General features: G+C 40.4%; 8 non-coding genes across 8 annotated transcripts; all 8 read right to left on the bottom strand.

The window, feature by feature from the left end:
- Positions 1-2,701: 2,701 nt before the first annotated feature.
- On the bottom strand, positions 2,702-2,801 carry Trnam-cau (transfer RNA methionine (anticodon CAU)). The gene is made up of 2 exons: positions 2,765-2,801; positions 2,702-2,737 (listed from the first exon to the last, which is right to left on the bottom strand). It is a non-coding gene; the product is annotated as a tRNA-Met (tRNA).
- A 392-nt stretch (positions 2,802-3,193) lies between these two features.
- On the bottom strand, positions 3,194-3,293 carry Trnam-cau (transfer RNA methionine (anticodon CAU)). Its single transcript has 2 exons — positions 3,257-3,293; positions 3,194-3,229 (listed from the first exon to the last, which is right to left on the bottom strand). It is a non-coding gene; the product is annotated as a tRNA-Met (tRNA).
- A 2,262-nt stretch (positions 3,294-5,555) lies between these two features.
- Trnam-cau (transfer RNA methionine (anticodon CAU)) lies at positions 5,556-5,655 on the bottom strand. Its single transcript has 2 exons — positions 5,619-5,655; positions 5,556-5,591 (listed from the first exon to the last, which is right to left on the bottom strand). It is a non-coding gene; the product is annotated as a tRNA-Met (tRNA).
- A 2,062-nt stretch (positions 5,656-7,717) lies between these two features.
- Trnam-cau (transfer RNA methionine (anticodon CAU)) lies at positions 7,718-7,817 on the bottom strand. The gene is made up of 2 exons: positions 7,781-7,817; positions 7,718-7,753 (listed from the first exon to the last, which is right to left on the bottom strand). It is a non-coding gene; the product is annotated as a tRNA-Met (tRNA).
- Positions 7,818-9,879: 2,062 nt separating this feature from the next.
- Positions 9,880-9,979, bottom strand: Trnam-cau (transfer RNA methionine (anticodon CAU)). The gene is made up of 2 exons: positions 9,943-9,979; positions 9,880-9,915 (listed from the first exon to the last, which is right to left on the bottom strand). It is a non-coding gene; the product is annotated as a tRNA-Met (tRNA).
- A 2,062-nt stretch (positions 9,980-12,041) lies between these two features.
- Positions 12,042-12,141, bottom strand: Trnam-cau (transfer RNA methionine (anticodon CAU)). The gene is made up of 2 exons: positions 12,105-12,141; positions 12,042-12,077 (listed from the first exon to the last, which is right to left on the bottom strand). It is a non-coding gene; the product is annotated as a tRNA-Met (tRNA).
- Positions 12,142-12,531: 390 nt separating this feature from the next.
- Positions 12,532-12,631, bottom strand: Trnam-cau (transfer RNA methionine (anticodon CAU)). The gene is made up of 2 exons: positions 12,595-12,631; positions 12,532-12,567 (listed from the first exon to the last, which is right to left on the bottom strand). It is a non-coding gene; the product is annotated as a tRNA-Met (tRNA).
- Positions 12,632-13,711: 1,080 nt separating this feature from the next.
- Positions 13,712-13,811, bottom strand: Trnam-cau (transfer RNA methionine (anticodon CAU)). Its single transcript has 2 exons — positions 13,775-13,811; positions 13,712-13,747 (listed from the first exon to the last, which is right to left on the bottom strand). It is a non-coding gene; the product is annotated as a tRNA-Met (tRNA).
- Between the last annotated feature and the right edge of the window lie 1,082 nt (positions 13,812-14,893).

Here is a 14,893-nt window from a genome sequence, read left to right as displayed (position 1 = left end):
AATGAAGTGCCAGACAAATGGAGACTGTGCTGGTTTTTCAACACCTTAACTTGCATTCGACTGTTGTAAATGATGCACAATGTGAGGAAACAGCAGTTAACATCATAATCCTGAGAGACGTAAGGAGGAGTGTACTTGAAAAAGGAATTGAAACATGCGTTTATTTTCTTCATGTAAGCACTTCCTGTGTTGTGGCTGTACAGCCATTTCGTGATAAATGGAGACTGTGCTGGTTTTTCAACACCTTAACTTGCATTCGACTGTTGTAAATGATGCACAATGTGAGGAAACAGCAGTTAACATCATAATCCTGAGAGACGTAAGGAGGAGTGTACTTGAAAAAGGAATTGAAACATGCGTTTATTTTCTTCATGTAAGCACTTCCTGTGTTGTGGCTGTACAGCCATTTCGTGGTTGCTGCATTTGTCACATATTTATCGGTCAGACTATTTCAGGCAGACGGGTACAGCAGTAGAAGAGCTGAGTGGAAATAGTTTGAAACAAATATGGTAATGATTATGAAGGAAAAACAGAAAAAAGAAATGCCCCGGGTGAGGATCGAACTCACGACCTTCAGATTGCTCTGACATTGGAAGCTTGACTGATTATGAGACTGACGCGCTACCTACTGTGCTACCGAGTCTTGAAACGCTGATCGGAAATTTAAATATATATTTCTCAACTGTCACAAATCACGTGCCAGACAAATGGAGACTGCTGGTTTTTCAACACCTTAACTTGCATTCGACTGTTGTAAATGATGCACAATGTGAGGAAACAGCAGTTAACATCATAATCCTGACAGATGTAATGAGAAGTGTACTTGAAAAAGGAATTGAAACATGCGTTTCTTTTTTTCATGTAAGCACTTCCTGTGTTGTGGCTGTACAGCCATTTCGTGTTTGCATCATTTGTCACATATTTGTCGGTCAGAATATTTCAGGCAGACGGGTACAGCAGTAGAAGAACTGAGTGGAAATAGTTTGAAACAAATATGGTAATGATTATGAAGGAAAAACAGAAAAAAGAAATGCCCCGGGTGAGGATCGAACTCACGACCTTCAGATTGCTCTGACATTGGAAGTTTGACTGATTATGAGACTGACGCGCTACCTACTGTGCTACCGAGTCTTGAAACGCTGATCGGAAATTTAAATATATATTTCTCAACTGTCACAAATCACGTGCCAGACAAATGGAGACTGTGCTGGTTTTTCAACACCTTAACTTGCATTCGACTGTTGTAAATGATGCACAATGTGAGAAAACAGCAGTTAACATCATAATCCTGACAGATGTAATGAGAAGTGTACATGAAAAAGGAATTGAAACATGCGTTTATTTTCTTCATGTAAGCACTTCCTGTGTTGTGGCTGTACAGCCATTTCGTGATGAATGGAGACTGTGCTGGTTTTTCAACACCTTAACTTGCATTCGACTGTTGTAAATGATGCACAATGTGAGGAAACAGCAGTTAACATCATAATCCTGAGAGACGTAAGGAGGAGTGTACTTGAAAAAGGAATTGAAACATGCGTTTATTTTCTTCATGTAAGCACTTCCTGTGTTGTGGCTGTACAGCCATTTCGTGGTTGCTGCATTTGTCACATACTTATCGGTCAGAATATTTCAGGCAGACGGGTACAGCAGTAGAAGAGCTGAGTAGAAATAGTTTGAAACAAATATGGTAATGATTATGAAGGAAAAACAGAAAAAAGAAATGCCCCGGGTGAGGATCGAACTCACGACCTTCAGATTGCTCTGACATTGGAAGCTTGACTGATTATGAGACTGACGCGCTACCTACTGTGCTACCGAGTCTTGAAACGCTGATCGGAAATTTAAATATATATTTCTCAACTGTCACAAATCACGTGCCAGACAAATGGAGACTGTGCTGGTTTTTCAACACCTTAACTTGCATTCGACTGTTGTAAATGATGCACAATGTGAGAAAACAGCAGTTAACATCATAATCCTGACAGATGTAATGAGAAGTGTACTTGAAAAAGGAATTGAAACATGCGTTTCTTTTTTTCATGTAAGCACTTCCTGTGTTGTGGCTGTACAGCCATTTCGTGGTTGCTGCATTTGTCACATATTTATCGGTCAGACTATTTCAGGCAGACGGGTACAGCAGTAGAAGAGCTGAGTGGAAACAGTTTGAAACAAATATGGTAATGATTATGAAGGAAAAACAGAAAAAAGAAATGCCCCGGGTGAGGATCGAACTCACGACCTTCAGATTGCTCTGACATTGGAAGCTTGACTGATTATGAGACTGACGCGCTACCTACTGTGCTACCGAGGCTTGAAACGCTGATCGGAAATTTAGATATATATTTCTCAACTGTCACAAATGAAGTGCCAGACAAATGGAGACTGTGCTGGTTTTTCAACACCTTAACTTGCATTCGACTGTTGTAAATGATGCACAATGTGAGGAAACAGCAGTTAACATCATAATCCTGAGAGACGTAAGGAGGAGTGTACTTGAAAAAGGAATTGAAACATGCGTTTATTTTCTTCATGTAAGCACTTCCTGTGTTGTGGCTGTACAGCCATTTCGTGTTTGCTGCATTTGTCACATACTTATCGGTCAGAATATTTCAGGCAGACGGGTACAGCAGTAGAAGAGCTGAGTAGAAATAGTTTGAAACAAATATGGTAATGATTATGAAGGAAAAACAGAAAAAAGAAATGCCCCGGGTGAGGATCGAACTCACGACCTTCAGATTGCTCTGACATTGGAAGCTTGACTGATTATGAGACTGACGCGCTACCTACTGCGCTACCGAGGCTTGAAACGCGGATCGGAAATTTGGATATATATTTCTCAACTGTCACAAATCACGTGCCAGACAAATGGAGACTGTGCTGGTTTTTCAACACCTTAACTTGCATTCGACTGTTGTAAATGATGCACAATGTGAGGAAACAGCAGTTAACATCATAATCCTGAGAGACGTAAGGAGGAGTGTACTTGAAAAAGGAATTGAAACATGCTTTTCTTTTTTTCATGTAAGCACCTCCTGTGTTGTGGCTGTACAGCCATTTCGTGTTTGCTGCATTTGTCACATATTTCTCGGTCAGACTATTTCAGGCAGACGGGTACAGCAGTAGAAGAACTGAGTGGAAATAGTTTGAAACAAATATGGTAATGAATATGAAGGAAAAACAGAAAAAAAAGAAATGCCCCGGGTGAGGATCGAACTCACGACCTTCAGATTGCTCTGACATTGGAAGCTTGACTGATTATGAGACTGACGCGCTACCTACTGCGCTACCGAGGCTTGAAACGCTGATCGGAAATTTAGATATATATTTCTCAACTGTCACAAATGAAGTGCCAGACAAATGGAGACTGTGCTGGTTTTTCAACACCTTAACTTGCATTCGACTGTTGTAAATGATGCACAATGTGAGGAAACAGCAGTTAACATCATAATCCTGAGAGACGTAAGGAGGAGTGTACTTGAAAAAGGAATTGAAACATGCGTTTATTTTCTTCATGTAAGCACTTCCTGTGTTGTGGCTGTACAGCCATTTCGTGATAAATGGAGACTGTGCTGGTTTTTCAACACCTTAACTTGCATTCGACTGTTGTAAATGATGCACAATGTGAGGAAACAGCAGTTAACATCATAATCCTGAGAGACGTAAGGAGGAGTGTACTTGAAAAAGGAATTGAAACATGCGTTTATTTTCTTCATGTAAGCACTTCCTGTGTTGTGGCTGTACAGCCATTTCGTGGTTGCTGCATTTGTCACATATTTATCGGTCAGACTATTTCAGGCAGACGGGTACAGCAGTAGAAGAGCTGAGTGGAAATAGTTTGAAACAAATATGGTAATGATTATGAAGGAAAAACAGAAAAAAGAAATGCCCCGGGTGAGGATCGAACTCACGACCTTCAGATTGCTCTGACATTGGAAGCTTGACTGATTATGAGACTGACGCGCTACCTACTGTGCTACCGAGTCTTGAAACGCTGATCGGAAATTTAAATATATATTTCTCAACTGTCACAAATCACGTGCCAGACAAATGGAGACTGTGCTGGTTTTTCAACACCTTAACTTGCATTCGACTGTTGTAAATGATGCACAATGTGAGAAAACAGCAGTTAACATCATAATCCTGACAGATGTAATGAGAAGTGTACTTGAAAAAGGAATTGAAACATGCGTTTCTTTTTTTCATGTAAGCACTTCCTGTGTTGTGGCTGTACAGCCATTTCGTGTTTGCATCATTTGTCACATATTTGTCGGTCAGAATATTTCAGGCAGACGGGTACAGCAGTAGAAGAACTGAGTGGAAATAGTTTGAAACAAATATGGTAATGATTATGAAGGAAAAACAGAAAAAAGAAATGCCCCGGGTGAGGATCGAACTCACGACCTTCAGATTGCTCTGACATTGGAAGTTTGACTGATTATGAGACTGACGCGCTACCTACTGTGCTACCGAGTCTTGAAACGCTGATCGGAAATTTAAATATATATTTCTCAACTGTCACAAATCACGTGCCAGACAAATGGAGACTGTGCTGGTTTTTCAACACCTTAACTTGCATTCGACTGTTGTAAATGATGCACAATGTGAGAAAACAGCAGTTAACATCATAATCCTGACAGATGTAATGAGAAGTGTACATGAAAAAGGAATTGAAACATGCGTTTATTTTCTTCATGTAAGCACTTCCTGTGTTGTGGCTGTACAGCCATTTCGTGATAAATGGAGACTGTGCTGGTTTTTCAACACCTTAACTTGCATTCGACTGTTGTAAATGATGCACAATGTGAGGAAACAGCAGTTAACATCATAATCCTGAGAGACGTAAGGAGGAGTGTACTTGAAAAAGGAATTGAAACATGCGTTTATTTTCTTCATGTAAGCACTTCCTGTGTTGTGGCTGTACAGCCATTTCGTGGTTGCTGCATTTGTCACATACTTATCGGTCAGAATATTTCAGGCAGACGGGTACAGCAGTAGAAGAGCTGAGTAGAAATAGTTTGAAACAAATATGGTAATGATTATGAAGGAAAAACAGAAAAAAGAAATGCCCCTGGTGAGGATCGAACTCACGACCTTCAGATTGCTCTGACATTGGAAGCTTGACTGATTATGAGACTGACGCGCTACCTACTGCGCTACCGAGGCTTGAAACGCTGATCGGAAATTTGGATATATATTTCTCAACTGTCACAAATCACGTGCCAGACAAATGGAGACTGTGCTGGTTTTTCAACACCTTAACTTGCATTCGACTGTTGTAAATGATGCACAATGTGAGGAAACAGCAGTTAACATCAAAATCCTGACAGACGTAAGGAGGAGTGTACTTGAAAAAGGAATTGAAACATGCTTTTCTTTTTTTCATGTAAGCACTTCCTGTGTTGTGGCTGTACAGCCATTTCGTGTTTGCTGCATTTGTCACATATTTCTCGGTCAGACTATTTCAGGCAGACGGGTACAGCAGTAGAAGAACTGAGTGGAAATAGTTTGAAACAAATATGGTAATGATTATGAAGGAAAAACAGAAAAAAAAGAAATGCCCCGGGTGAGGATCGAACTCACGACCTTCAGATTGCTCTGACATTGGAAGCTTGACTGATTATGAGACTGACGCGCTACCTACTGCGCTACCGAGGCTTGAAACGCTGATCGGAAATTTAGATATATATTTCTCAACTGTCACAAATGAAGTGCCAGACAAATGGAGACTGTGCTGGTTTTTCAACACCTTAACTTGCATTCGACTGTTGTAAATGATGCACAATGTGAGGAAACAGCAGTTAACATCATAATCCTGAGAGACGTAAGGAGGAGTGTACTTGAAAAAGGAATTGAAACATGCGTTTATTTTCTTCATGTAAGCACTTCCTGTGTTGTGGCTGTACAGCCATTTCGTGGTTGCTGCATTTGTCACATATTTCTCGGTCAGACTATTTCAGGCAGACGGGTACAGCAGTAGAAGAGCTGAGTGGAAATAGTTTGAAACAAATATGGTAATGATTATGAAGGAAAAACAGAAAAAAGAAATGCCCCGGGTGAGGATCGAACTCACGACCTTCAGATTGCTCTGACATTGGAAGCTTGACTGATTATGAGACTGACGCGCTACCTACTGTGCTACCGAGTCTTGAAACGCTGATCGGAAATTTAAATATATATTTCTCAACTGTCACAAATCACGTGCCAGACAAATGGAGACTGTGCTGGTTTTTCAACACCTTAACTTGCATTCGACTGTTGTAAATGATGCACAATGTGAGGAAACAGCAGTTAACATCATAATCCTGACAGATGTAATGAGAAGTGTACTTGAAAAAGGAATTGAAACATGCGTTTCTTTTTTTCATGTAAGCACTTCCTGTGTTGTGGCTGTACAGCCATTTCGTGTTTGCATCATTTGTCACATATTTGTCGGTCAGAATATTTCAGGCAGACGGGTACAGCAGTAGAAGAACTGAGTGGAAATAGTTTGAAACAAATATGGTAATGATTATGAAGGAAAAACAGAAAAAAGAAATGCCCCGGGTGAGGATCGAACTCACGACCTTCAGATTGCTCTGACATTGGAAGTTTGACTGATTATGAGACTGACGCGCTACCTACTGTGCTACCGAGTCTTGAAACGCTGATCGGAAATTTAAATATATATTTCTCAACTGTCACAAATCACGTGCCAGACAAATGGAGACTGTGCTGGTTTTTCAACACCTTAACTTGCATTCGACTGTTGTAAATGATGCACAATGTGAGAAAACAGCAGTTAACATCATAATCCTGACAGATGTAATGAGAAGTGTACATGAAAAAGGAATTGAAACATGCGTTTATTTTCTTCATGTAAGCACTTCCTGTGTTGTGGCTGTACAGCCATTTCGTGATGAATGGAGACTGTGCTGGTTTTTCAACACCTTAACTTGCATTCGACTGTTGTAAATGATGCACAATGTGAGGAAACAGCAGTTAACATCATAATCCTGAGAGACGTAAGGAGGAGTGTACTTGAAAAAGGAATTGAAACATGCGTTTATTTTCTTCCTGTAAGCACTTCCTGTGTTGTGGCTGTACAGCCATTTCGTGGTTGCTGCATTTGTCACATACTTATCGGTCAGAATATTTCAGGCAGACGGGTACAGCAGTAGAAGAGCTGAGTAGAAATAGTTTGAAACAAATATGGTAATGATTATGAAGGAAAAACAGAAAAAAGAAATGCCCCTGGTGAGGATCGAACTCACGACCTTCAGATTGCTCTGACATTGGAAGCTTGACTGATTATGAGACTGACGCGCTACCTACTGCGCTACCGAGGCTTGAAACGCTGATCGGAAATTTGGATATATATTTCTCAACTGTCACAAATCACGTGCCAGACAAATGGAGACTGTGCTGGTTTTTCAACACCTTAACTTGCATTCGACTGTTGTAAATGATGCACAATGTGAGGAAACAGCAGTTAACATCAAAATCCTGACAGACGTAAGGAGGAGTGTACTTGAAAAAGGAATTGAAACATGCTTTTCTTTTTTTCATGTAAGCACTTCCTGTGTTGTGGCTGTACAGCCATTTCGTGTTTGCTGCATTTGTCACATATTTCTCGGTCAGACTATTTCAGGCAGACGGGTACAGCAGTAGAAGAACTGAGTGGAAATAGTTTGAAACAAATATGGTAATGATTATGAAGGAAAAACAGAAAAAAAAGAAATGCCCCGGGTGAGGATCGAACTCACGACCTTCAGATTGCTCTGACATTGGAAGCTTGACTGATTATGAGACTGACGCGCTACCTACTGCGCTACCGAGGCTTGAAACGCTGATCGGAAATTTAGATATATATTTCTCAACTGTCACAAATGAAGTGCCAGACAAATGGAGACTGTGCTGGTTTTTCAACACCTTAACTTGCATTCGACTGTTGTAAATGATGCACAATGTGAGGAAACAGCAGTTAACATCATAATCCTGAGAGACGTAAGGAGGAGTGTACTTGAAAAAGGAATTGAAACATGCGTTTATTTTCTTCATGTAAGCACTTCCTGTGTTGTGGCTGTACAGCCATTTCGTGGTTGCTGCATTTGTCACATATTTCTCGGTCAGACTATTTCAGGCAGACGGGTACAGCAGTAGAAGAGCTGAGTGGAAATAGTTTGAAACAAATATGGTAATGATTATGAAGGAAAAACAGAAAAAAGAAATGCCCCGGGTGAGGATCGAACTCACGACCTTCAGATTGCTCTGACATTGGAAGCTTGACTGATTATGAGACTGACGCGCTACCTACTGTGCTACCGAGTCTTGAAACGCTGATCGGAAATTTAAATATATATTTCTCAACTGTCACAAATCACGTGCCAGACAAATGGAGACTGTGCTGGTTTTTCAACACCTTAACTTGCATTCGACTGTTGTAAATGATGCACAATGTGAGGAAACAGCAGTTAACATCATAATCCTGACAGATGTAATGAGAAGTGTACTTGAAAAAGGAATTGAAACATGCGTTTCTTTTTTTCATGTAAGCACTTCCTGTGTTGTGGCTGTACAGCCATTTCGTGTTTGCATCATTTGTCACATATTTGTCGGTCAGAATATTTCAGGCAGACGGGTACAGCAGTAGAAGAACTGAGTGGAAATAGTTTGAAACAAATATGGTAATGATTATGAAGGAAAAACAGAAAAAAGAAATGCCCCGGGTGAGGATCGAACTCACGACCTTCAGATTGCTCTGACATTGGAAGTTTGACTGATTATGAGACTGACGCGCTACCTACTGTGCTACCGAGTCTTGAAACGCTGATCGGAAATTTAAATATATATTTCTCAACTGTCACAAATCACGTGCCAGACAAATGGAGACTGTGCTGGTTTTTCAACACCTTAACTTGCATTCGACTGTTGTAAATGATGCACAATGTGAGAAAACAGCAGTTAACATCATAATCCTGACAGATGTAATGAGAAGTGTACATGAAAAAGGAATTGAAACATGCGTTTATTTTCTTCATGTAAGCACTTCCTGTGTTGTGGCTGTACAGCCATTTCGTGATGAATGGAGACTGTGCTGGTTTTTCAACACCTTAACTTGCATTCGACTGTTGTAAATGATGCACAATGTGAGGAAACAGCAGTTAACATCATAATCCTGAGAGACGTAAGGAGGAGTGTACTTGAAAAAGGAATTGAAACATGCGTTTATTTTCTTCCTGTAAGCACTTCCTGTGTTGTGGCTGTACAGCCATTTCGTGGTTGCTGCATTTGTCACATACTTATCGGTCAGAATATTTCAGGCAGACGGGTACAGCAGTAGAAGAGCTGAGTAGAAATAGTTTGAAACAAATATGGTAATGATTATGAAGGAAAAACAGAAAAAAGAAATGCCCCTGGTGAGGATCGAACTCACGACCTTCAGATTGCTCTGACATTGGAAGCTTGACTGATTATGAGACTGACGCGCTACCTACTGCGCTACCGAGGCTTGAAACGCTGATCGGAAATTTGGATATATATTTCTCAACTGTCACAAATCACGTGCCAGACAAATGGAGACTGTGCTGGTTTTTCAACACCTTAACTTGCATTCGACTGTTGTAAATGATGCACAATGTGAGGAAACAGCAGTTAACATCAAAATCCTGACAGACGTAAGGAGGAGTGTACTTGAAAAAGGAATTGAAACATGCTTTTCTTTTTTTCATGTAAGCACTTCCTGTGTTGTGGCTGTACAGCCATTTCGTGTTTGCTGCATTTGTCACATATTTCTCGGTCAGACTATTTCAGGCAGACGGGTACAGCAGTAGAAGAACTGAGTGGAAATAGTTTGAAACAAATATGGTAATGATTATGAAGGAAAAACAGAAAAAAAAGAAATGCCCCGGGTGAGGATCGAACTCACGGCCTTCAGATTGCTCTGACATTGGAAGCTTGACTGATTATGAGACTGACGCGCTACCTACTGCGCTACCGAGGCTTGAAACGCTGATCGGAAATTTAGATATATATTTCTCAACTGTCACAAATGAAGTGCCAGACAAATGGAGACTGTGCTGGTTTTTCAACACCTTAACTTGCATTCGACTGTTGTAAATGATGCACAATGTGAGGAAACAGCAGTTAACATCATAATCCTGAGAGACGTAAGGAGGAGTGTACTTGAAAAAGGAATTGAAACATGCGTTTATTTTCTTCATGTAAGCACTTCCTGTGTTGTGGCTGTACAGCCATTTCGTGGTTGCTGCATTTGTCACATATTTCTCGGTCAGACTATTTCAGGCAGACGGGTACAGCAGTAGAAGAGCTGAGTGGAAATAGTTTGAAACAAATATGGTAATGATTATGAAGGAAAAACAGAAAAAAGAAATGCCCCGGGTGAGGATCGAACTCACGACCTTCAGATTGCTCTGACATTGGAAGCTTGACTGATTATGAGACTGACGCGCTACCTACTGTGCTACCGAGTCTTGAAACGCTGATCGGAAATTTAAATATATATTTCTCAACTGTCACAAATCACGTGCCAGACAAATGGAGACTGTGCTGGTTTTTCAACACCTTAACTTGCATTCGACTGTTGTAAATGATGCACAATGTGAGGAAACAGCAGTTAACATCATAATCCTGACAGATGTAATGAGAAGTGTACTTGAAAAAGGAATTGAAACATGCGTTTCTTTTTTTCATGTAAGCACTTCCTGTGTTGTGGCTGTACAGCCATTTCGTGTTTGCATCATTTGTCACATATTTGTCGGTCAGAATATTTCAGGCAGACGGGTACAGCAGTAGAAGAACTGAGTGGAAATAGTTTGAAACAAATATGGTAATGATTATGAAGGAAAAACAGAAAAAAGAAATGCCCCGGGTGAGGATCGAACTCACGACCTTCAGATTGCTCTGACATTGGAAGTTTGACTGATTATGAGACTGACGCGCTACCTACTGTGCTACCGAGTCTTGAAACGCTGATCGGAAATTTAAATATATATTTCTCAACTGTCACAAATCACGTGCCAGACAAATGGAGACTGTGCTGGTTTTTCAACACCTTAACTTGCATTCGACTGTTGTAAATGATGCACAATGTGAGAAAACAGCAGTTAACATCATAATCCTGACAGATGTAATGAGAAGTGTACATGAAAAAGGAATTGAAACATGCGTTTATTTTCTTCATGTAAGCACTTCCTGTGTTGTGGCTGTACAGCCATTTCGTGATGAATGGAGACTGTGCTGGTTTTTCAACACCTTAACTTGCATTCGACTGTTGTAAATGATGCACAATGTGAGGAAACAGCAGTTAACATCATAATCCTGAGAGACGTAAGGAGGAGTGTACTTGAAAAAGGAATTGAAACATGCGTTTATTTTCTTCCTGTAAGCACTTCCTGTGTTGTGGCTGTACAGCCATTTCGTGGTTGCTGCATTTGTCACATACTTATCGGTCAGAATATTTCAGGCAGACGGGTACAGCAGTAGAAGAGCTGAGTAGAAATAGTTTGAAACAAATATGGTAATGATTATGAAGGAAAAACAGAAAAAAGAAATGCCCCTGGTGAGGATCGAACTCACGACCTTCAGATTGCTCTGACATTGGAAGCTTGACTGATTATGAGACTGACGCGCTACCTACTGCGCTACCGAGGCTTGAAACGCTGATCGGAAATTTGGATATATATTTCTCAACTGTCACAAATCACGTGCCAGACAAATGGAGACTGTGCTGGTTTTTCAACACCTTAACTTGCATTCGACTGTTGTAAATGATGCACAATGTGAGGAAACAGCAGTTAACATCAAAATCCTGACAGACGTAAGGAGGAGTGTACTTGAAAAAGGAATTGAAACATGCTTTTCTTTTTTTCATGTAAGCACTTCCTGTGTTGTGGCTGTACAGCCATTTCGTGTTTGCTGCATTTGTCACATATTTCTCGGTCAGACTATTTCAGGCAGACGGGTACAGCAGTAGAAGAACTGAGTGGAAATAGTTTGAAACAAATATGGTAATGATTATGAAGGAAAAACAGAAAAAAAAGAAATGCCCCGGGTGAGGATCGAACTCACGGCCTTCAGATTGCTCTGACATTGGAAGCTTGACTGATTATGAGACTGACGCGCTACCTACTGCGCTACCGAGGCTTGAAACGCTGATCGGAAATTTAGATATATATTTCTCAACTGTCACAAATGAAGTGCCAGACAAATGGAGACTGTGCTGGTTTTTCAACACCTTAACTTGCATTCGACTGTTGTAAATGATGCACAATGTGAGGAAACAGCAGTTAACATCATAATCCTGAGAGACGTAAGGAGGAGTGTACTTGAAAAAGGAATTGAAACATGCGTTTATTTTCTTCATGTAAGCACTTCCTGTGTTGTGCCTGTACAGCCATTTCGTGGTTGCTGCATTTGTCACATATTTATCGGTCAGACTATTTCAGGCAGACGGGTACAGCAGTAGAAGAGCTGAGTGGAAATAGTTTGAAACAAATATGGTAATGATTATGAAGGAAAAACAGAAAAAAGAAATGCCCCGGGTGAGGATCGAACTCACGACCTTCAGATTGCTCTGACATTGGAAGCTTGACTGATTATGAGACTGACGCGCTACCTACTGCGCTACCGAGGCTTGAAACGCTGATCGGAAATTTAAATATATATTTCTCAACTGTCACAAGTGAAGTGCCAGACAAATGGAGACTGTGCTGGTTTTTCAACACCTTAACTTGCATTCGACTGTTGTAAATGATGCACAATGTGAGGAAACAGCAGTTAACATCATAATCCTGAGAGACATAAGGAGGAGTGTACTTGAAAAAGGAATTGAAACATGCGTTTATTTTCTTCATGTAAGCACTTCCTGTGTTGTGGCTGTACAGCCATTTCGTGGTTGCTGCATTTGTCACATATTTATCGGTCAGACTATTTCAGGCAGACGGGTACAGCAGTAGAAGAGCTGAGTAGAAATAGTTTGAAACAAATATGGTAATGATTATGAAAGAAAAACAGAAAAAAGAAATGCCCCGGGTGAGGATCGAACTCACGACCTTCAGATTGCTCTGACATTGGAAGTTTGACTGATTATGAAACTGACGCGCTACCTACTGCGCTACCGAGGCTTGAAACGCTGATCGGAAATTTAGATATATATTTCTCAACTGTCACAAATGAAGTGCCAGACAAATGGAGACTGTGCTGGTTTTTCAACACCTTAACTTGCATTCGACTGTTGTAAATGATGCACAATGTGAGGAAACAGCAGTTAACATCATAATCCTGACAGATGTAATGAGAAGTGTACATGAAAAAGGAATTGAAACATGCGTTTATTTTCTTCATGTAAGCACTTCCTGTGTTGTAGCTGTACTGCCATTTCGTGATAAATGGAGACTGTGCTGGTTTTTCAACACCTTAACTTGCATTCGACTGTTGTAAATGATGCACAATGTGAGGAAACAGCAGTTAACATCATAATCCTGAGAGACGTAAGGAGGAGTGTACTTGAAAAAGGAATTGAAACATGCGTTTATTTTCTTCATGTAAGCACTTCCTGTGTTGTGGCTGTACAGCCATTTCGTGTTTGCTGCATTTGTCACATACTTATCGGTCAGACTATTTCAGGCAGACGGGTACAGCAGTAGAAGAGCTGAGTAGAAATAGTTTGAAACAAATATGGTAATGATTATGAAGGAAAAACAGAAAAAAGAAATGCCCCGGGTGAGGATCGAACTCACGACCTTCAGATTGCTCTGACATTGGAAGCTTGACTGATTATGAGACTGACGCGCTACCTACTGCGCTACCGAGGCTTGAAACGCTGATCGGAAATTTAGATATATATTTCTCAACTGTCACAAATGAAGTGCCAGACAAATGGAGACTGTGCTGGTTTTTCAACACCTTAACTTGCATTCGACTGTTGTAAATGATGCACAATGTGAGGAAACAGCAGTTAACATCATAATCCTGAGAGACGTAAGGAGGAGTGTACTTGAAAAAGGAATTGAAACATGCGTTTATTTTTTTCATGTAAGCACTTCCTGTGTTGTGGCTGTACAGCCATTTCGTGTTTGCTGCATTTGTCACATATTTATCGGTCAGACTATTTCAGGCAGACGGGTACAGCAGTAGAAGAGCTGAGTGGAAATAGTTTGAAACAAATATGGTAATGATTATGAAGGAAAAACAGAAAAAAGAAATGCCCCGGGTGAGGATCGAACTCACGACCTTCAGATTGCTCTGACATTGGAAGCTTGACTGATTATGAGACTGACGCGCTACCTACTGCACTACCGAGGCTTGAAACGCTGATCAGAAATTTAGATATATATTTCTCAACTGTCACAAATCACGTGCCAGACAAATGGAGACTGTGCTGGTTTTTCAACACCTTAACTTGCATTCGACTGTTGTAAATGATACATAATGTGAGGAAACAGCAGTTAACATCATAATCCTGACAGATGTAATGAGAAGTGTACATGAAAAAGGAATTGAAACATGCGTTTATTTTCTTCATGTAAGCACTTCCTGTGTTGTGGCTGTACTGCCATTTCGTGATAAATGGAGACTGTGCTGGTTTTTCAACACCTTAACTTGCATTCGACTGTTGTAAATGATGCACAATGTGAGGAAACAGCAGTTAACATCATAATCCTGAGAGACGTAAGGAGGAGTGTACTTGAAAAAGGAATTGAAACATGCGTTTATTTTCTTCATGTAAGCACTTCCTGTGTTGTGGCTGTACAGCCATTTCGTGTTTGCTGCATTTGTCACATATTTATCGGTCAGACTATTTCAGGCAGACGGGTACAGCAGTAGAAGAGCTGAGTAGAAATAGTTTGAAACAAATATGGTAATGATTATGAAGGAAAAACAGAAAAAAGAAATG

This window comes from Haliotis asinina, chromosome 2 (genome assembly GCF_037392515.1).
Source record: "Haliotis asinina isolate JCU_RB_2024 chromosome 2, JCU_Hal_asi_v2, whole genome shotgun sequence".
Lineage (NCBI taxonomy): Eukaryota > Metazoa > Mollusca > Gastropoda > Lepetellida > Haliotidae > Haliotis > Haliotis asinina.
Note: the sequence above shows the minus strand (reverse complement) of the source record. Positions and strands in the feature narration are given on the sequence as shown.